Here is a 6,664-nt window from a genome sequence, read left to right on the forward strand (position 1 = left end):
TAGGTAACAACCCTACACTCTTCACTTTGAATTAGATCTGTCAGTATAAAGACATACACTTTTTTCTTTCTAAACAATGCATTTTCCTAGCTCTGTCTAGATAAAAGCTCTAAAAGCCATGATAACCCAGTAATAATGAGTTATCATTTCCCGATAAAGGAAGCAGGGGTTTTTTAGAGAAATGACTATTTCCATGTTTGGAGTATGATTTCCCGCTAAAAGAAGCTGGGGTTTTTAGAGAAATGACTATTTCCATGTTTGGAGTAAGAAATTTACAAAATTAGCCAAAGAATCAATCCTCTGGCTAAAGATAACACAATTTGAGCATTAAAATAAATATATATATTAACAAAGTATATTTATTCATATATATTTCACGTGTTATTTACATGCACTAAATAGTATTTATTTTGATGGCCAAATGATATAAATTTATAATGGCTTCATTTGCAAAATGGAGATTGCCAGGGCACCAATCACTATTCTAAATTTCTGAAGGGAAGGAATCAAGTACTTTTCTTTTCTGGCCTGTAAAAACTGTATTTCAAGGCAATCAAATAGTTGAAGAAATACTTCTTTATGGAAGAATTTCAGCTAATAAAAGCAGAAAGAATGTTTAATAAAATAACAGATGATCCAAAGCAAGAGTCATCAATGGCTGCTGTAATGCTTATGTAAAAGGTTAATAAAGATCTTTAAAATAGATGGATTCTGATTCAAAACATATTACTCTACTGAGCTGTCCCATTTTCCTTGCTGGGCAAAGAGTGAGCTGTGTGGCTCCTAAGGAGGAAGAGGGCATAGAGAAGCCTGTGCTCATATTCCTCCAGACTCTGCCTGTGCCTTTTTCCCTTCTAAGGCAGTTGTATGTCCTCACTACATTGCTGTAATAAATCTTAACCATGAGTACACTTAATGCGGAGTTTTGTGAGTCATTTTGGTGAATTTCCAAAAATAGCAATGGCCTTGAGGACCCCTGACACAAAGTCTTCACTTAAAGCACATTCTAACAAAATACTTGAATTATAAAAATAATTTACTTTTATAAGAATCAGGGAAGAAAAAACAACTACTTACTAAGAATATAAAAATTGGTTGGCTTCAGACTTTTCCTTTGTAACCCTAAATGGAGTAGCCTTTAGAGGGTTTTGAAAGGAGAAAGTTGGGGCCCATTAATTTTGTAGCCTTCAGAGTAAAGGTAACAGACAGACATTCTTAGATATGCAAGGACTCAGAAATAAAAATCATACACTAATGACTTTAAAAATGTGAGAATAAGGACTTCTGGATATCCAGTTCTTTTATATAGATCCCAAACTCAAAATCCAGATGGATTGCTTTATTGAAGAATTCTGTGACTTTAGGCTTAACCCTTCATTATTTCCTTCAGTTGTTTTTTCTGCTTTTACAGTTTTCCTGAGAACGAGAAATGAATTTCTTGTGCTATATCTTTGACCCCACGATTTAGGAAGAATCTTTTGTCACAGCCGATGGCCACTTAAACTATTAGGCAGTGTAGTTCTATTGTTAATGATTGCTAAACATAAAGGATAGCAATAAATTTCAATTTGTAAGTCATTGTATTGACGTGTTGAGTAGGATTCTGAGCCACTTCAGAGCTCCATGGGAAAGAATGAGTGGATCAATGAGTGATGCTTAGCCTGAGGAAAAAAATGAACATGGCAATACATGTGTCACTTATTTGCTACAAAACAATAGCTGCATAGTGTAAGAAAAAAAGGTCATTTACAGTTCAAGAAGCCTGAGTAATAATTTTCTGCATTTAAAAAATTCGCACTGGGAAAAAAAATTACTCCCATTGAGTGACTTAGGCAGGGTGTGTGTGTGTGTGTGTGTGTGTGTGTGTGTGTGTGTGTGAGAGACTGTAATGGGAAAATCAATAAACCACTCAAATGCAATTTCTAGTTATCAATAGTATCAAAATAGTTTTTGATTTAGCCCTCTAAGTGCTCCTTGGTTAACTATACTTTAAAAAGCAATTATGTAGCATGATCTCAACTGTACAAAAGTAATGCATATTAAGACAACAGAATAAGACAACGGAATGGTGGTTTACCAGAAGGGAAAGGGGGATGCGAGGAGGACGAAGAGGGTAAAGGAGGTCAAGTATATGGTGACAGAAATAGACTAGGCTTCAGGTGGTGAGCATACAACAGAGTATATAGATGTCATATTATAAAGTGGTACACCTGAAATTTATGTTATTAGCCAATGTTAACCCAATAAATTTAATTAAAACATAATAAAAGTAAGGTATATTAAAAAGTCATCAAGAGACTCTACTAAAAGTGTTAATCAAGGTTACCTCTGGATGATGGAGTTTTGAGCGATTTTTAACTTCTTTCTGTTTTTTATCCTGGCTATTCTTCGTTTGCATTGCCGTCAGAATCATTTTCCAGTTTTCTCTACCTTGGTCTGTGACCCAGGATCTTTAACCTCTATAGGCCACATTGCCCAGCTCTCTTGCCCTCCGGCTTCTGGTTGAGTTTGGCTAATGGGGGTATCTGGAAGAGATCAGAAGAAAGAAGGAAAGGCCAGAGAAATATAACGTGAATAACACTGGCGGTATGTTATACTGCGATTTCTCATGTACACATGTTGCTCCTCTCCTTCCTGCTTTTAGATATTCTTCCTCATGTATGTAAGTTACATCATCTCTAAAGGTTACACAAATCATAATCGACCCCAAACTTGTTCATTTATAGGATTTCTATTCCTTTCCCTGAAGAAGAAATTGAGAAGGCAGAGAGGGGTCTGGACTGAGGCCTGGAGGCTGAGGTCAGGATGGTACCCTGGATTTTGAATTCTGTGGCAGAATATAGATTATATCTTAACTTTGGAAATGTAGAGACTGGAGACAGTTCTATGCTAAAAATGTTTAAAGTGATAAAATGTTAGCTTTATAATAATTATGAGGAAAATAAAGCAATACTTTCTGATATTTAAAGAAAACATTTATAAATTCCATTAATTAGATAAGAAATTGGGAGATCTTCCTTACATGCTTGAAAAATCAGACCAAAAAATTATATAAATAAATTTCTTTCTCTTACACTTGTGTTATAAAGTAAAATAATTATGTTAGTCTACATCTTGGTTTCACTGTTGATGGGTTTCTCAGTTTTGTTTTCCTGGGCAATCAGCTGATATGGTTTCTTCATTTCATTCTCTTCAACCACTGAGATATCTATTTCACCATCTTGGTTTTTCAGTTCATATCATGAAAAGTTCTACACGTAATGCTAACGGTTATATAATATTGTTGGAGAGCTAGAAAGAAGTCTGAAAAATAAAACAGTAAAGGAAGAAAGTACAAAGAAAACAAATGATAGATCAGCTGCATAAAATTTTTAAACATTTCTGACAAAAATACAAAAACATAAGACAAAAAGACAAATGACTGAGATACGTATTTATAATACTGGCATCAAAGGATCAATATAATAAGCTTAATATAATAAGCTTTTGCAAATCAATTTAAAAATAAATCACACACTAGACAACTGGGTAAAGAGAATGAGCAATAGATATACAAAAGAATAAATTAAAATTGACAATGAATAAATGAATGATAGTTAATTGATCACTAAAAAAATGAGTTGAAAGTTTAAAAACATCCTTGCCAATTTGAGATACAACACCCTGTGTTACAAGCATAACTTTTCTTAAAGACAATTTCCCACATCTTTCAAAACTCTTTTATGAATGCCTGTCTACATCAAAATTCTACTACTATGGAGTCATGGGAGTTGGGTTTAAAGACATCTGTAGTGAGTGCTCAGGTCAGGGTTATAATGGCAATATCTGGAACAACCCAAAATCAGGGGACTGGTAAGTAGGTTAAGATAAGTCTACACAATGCAATATATGCAGCTGTAAACATCGTGTGTAGAGGATTAGAGACCGAATGAGAAAGTAGTCCTACTCTATTGTTTGATGAAAAACGGGGAAAAATCTAGCTTGCACTCCACAGAGATGTGTTTTGGGAGGTAGTTTTGAACTGTGGATTCTGGAGTACAAGCCTGAAACTGAATCCTGGTCTCATCCACCTCCCTGGGTAATTCTGGGCAGATTTCTTGCCTTTTCTAAATTGCAAGGTCTTTATTTGTAAAAATGGTGTTAATAAAAGTACTTACCTTATAGGGTTGTACTATATGCAGCCTGAGATCATCCAGGCAAAGTATTCAGTACACTGCCTAACTCAGAACTGCACATTAGGTCATTGTTTTTAGAAATAATGCTGAAAATATTCATGGAAAAAAGAGCAGCAGAACACACACTAAAACCCTTGGCACTGGGGTGGTCATCACTAGTTTTTGCTTCTTTTTACTAGTCTAGGTTTTTTGCATAGAATGTAAATTACATCTATGTTAAAACACACACATAAAAATGTTGCTTTACAAAGAGGTCACCAGGAGGCTTGGAGAAACAGATGAAACCCATCTTTCTAGGAAGAAAAGAAAGGAGAAATAGCCAAATGAGGGGGAACCACCCCCACACTCTAGCAAACAAACTCCCAGACTCTGAGCTACTCCCCAGTCTGCCAGGCAGCAGGCCCAGGGTCACCAATGTGACTGCCGTGGGTGCAGGCTGCACACTGGCCCATTGTCTGTCCGCGGCCCAATGCAATGAGAAGCAGATGGCCATGATACCCTGTGCACACTGCGCTTCCCCTCACACACCTCAGAGGCAGGGCTTGCTTCAAGCTGCCAGCGAGGCAATCTGTTTTTCATTTTATAGGCAGAGAAAAGCCACAGAGGAAGGAGGGCGGGAGGCCATAGTTTTCAGGGTGTCGGGGGAGTTGATGCAAGAATAATTCAATTCTCCTCTACTCTGAAAGGCAAGGCAGTCCAACCCTGCAGGATGCTGGCCTGTAAACTCAAACTCACCTCAAACTACCTCGGGTGGATGCAAGCCAGCCGTGGAACTGAGGCCTGGACCCTGAGGCTTCAGGCTCCTAGAACCAGCAGGGAGAGAGAGTTCAAACAGGCGAGTCTTCAGTTTGCATTGTAAAGAAGAGCTCCAGGAGAAAAGTGGAGGGGTCAGAGCCGCAGGCCTAGGGCCTGCAGCCAAGGGAATCACTATAAACACTGGAAACAGGGGATAGCCATCTGGCCTGTGGGGCCCCTCCCTCCCCATGCCTTGAGGCACTATTCTTTCCTGGGTAGGAGGTTGGGCTCTGCAGTGGCTGTTGTGTCCAGGATTCTTACCCTAGCTCTCTGCTTCTTTGCTGCTTACCTTAGGTGAGCTACTTCAACTCCCCGAGCTTCTGTCTCATCAGACAGATGGGCATGAGACTCGTGTTGCCTGACAGGGAATGTGTCGACTGCAGGAGATAATCCATAGGAAGTCTACACGGTGCTTGGCACAAAATAAGTGCTCATTAACTGTTGGCTATTACCATTACTATAATTGCCAGATTCTCTCTGGGCCTCATGTCCCTCATCTTTATACTAGCCCAGTGGCGTGCACTTGTAATTTCTTCTCATAGCAGGAACTGTTTTCAGTCTTTGCTTAAGGGTAGTCTCTGTCTGTGTACCACATGTAGGTCTCTATCTGCAGTCACACATGATTTATGTCATCTTTGGGATGGGTCCAGATCATCGTTTGTGATCACTGTGTCACAGCCCAACAAAGCCCAGCATGTTCACCCATCAGGCTGTTGTGTAGCAAGGATAATAGCGCCAGAGAATGGCTTGTAGATAGTCTCAGTAGAGAAGTGCCACTCTGAAGCTTTAAGATAAGGGAGAGTAGAAAGAGAAGAAAGCCCAGGGCAGAAGGTAGCAAAGTAAGGTCTATGAAGTAAAAGGGGTGACATGGTTCCCAGAGGAAGGGGAGCAGACGGGGAGCATCTGAACAGGTATGGAGGTGGCTGCAATTTGGAAAGGCATCAGAGAAGGTACAGAATTTCAAAATCCTCAGGAAGGAGAAATGCTCACTGGCCTTATGGAGGGAGTGGCAGAAAAGAAAGCCCCTAAGAGAAAGATATCATCGACATGAAAGTCTGGAAAAACAGGAATCATAAAGATGCCTACACAGTGGTCAGATTGCAGGTGCAGGGAAAGAAAAGAGGATTCTGTGCAGATTGCATGGTAATTGAGACTTTCAGAAAGAGATGACAGGTAAACTGCTTCAAGACATGTCCCAATCAGGTGAGGTTGCGTTTTTACTGGCAGTTTTTCCTGAGCGTGCTAATTACACTTATTTGTTCTCAAACAAAAATAGCTTATTTGTCATGATAGTTGAGGTGCTAGGGTGTGAGAGAACATATTCTTTCAGTGATCTTTTCTGTTTGAATGACAGAAAATATGTGACTATGTATCAACACATTTTTCATTTTTGAATTGGGTCCTACAGCTATATCTCACAGAAGGAACTGGATCAGGGGCCTGGCTAGGATGAGGGTTCACAGAGAAAAAGAGGAAGTGGCAGCAAGATTGACAGTGATACTGTCCTTTGTGTCAGCAGGATAGGCTAGGTCATGCTGCAAGAACAAACAACCCCAAATCTTGGGGCTTTAAACAATAAAGATTTATTTCTCATTCACACCACATGTCCACAGTGAGTGGATGGGGCTTTGCTCTGCATCTGCCTCACTCAGGGACTCAGTCACCATCTCAGATCTTGCTTCTCACTGTGGCAG

The 6,664-nt window shown here is 39.2% G+C and overlaps 1 long non-coding RNA gene across 1 annotated transcript in view; it reads right to left on the reverse strand.

Moving 5' to 3' along the window:
* Positions 1-6,664, reverse strand: part of LOC112471932 — a 49,995-nt gene that overhangs the window by 4,536 nt on the left and 38,795 nt on the right. The window contains exon 2 of the long non-coding RNA XR_003043481.1: positions 2,327-2,525. This is a non-coding gene — a long non-coding RNA (uncharacterized LOC112471932). The remainder of the gene's footprint in view (positions 1-2,326; positions 2,526-6,664) is intronic.

Source organism: Pteropus alecto, unplaced genomic scaffold, assembly GCF_000325575.1.
Source record: "Pteropus alecto unplaced genomic scaffold, ASM32557v1 scaffold78, whole genome shotgun sequence".
In the NCBI taxonomy this organism is placed as follows: Eukaryota; Metazoa; Chordata; class Mammalia; order Chiroptera; family Pteropodidae; genus Pteropus; species Pteropus alecto.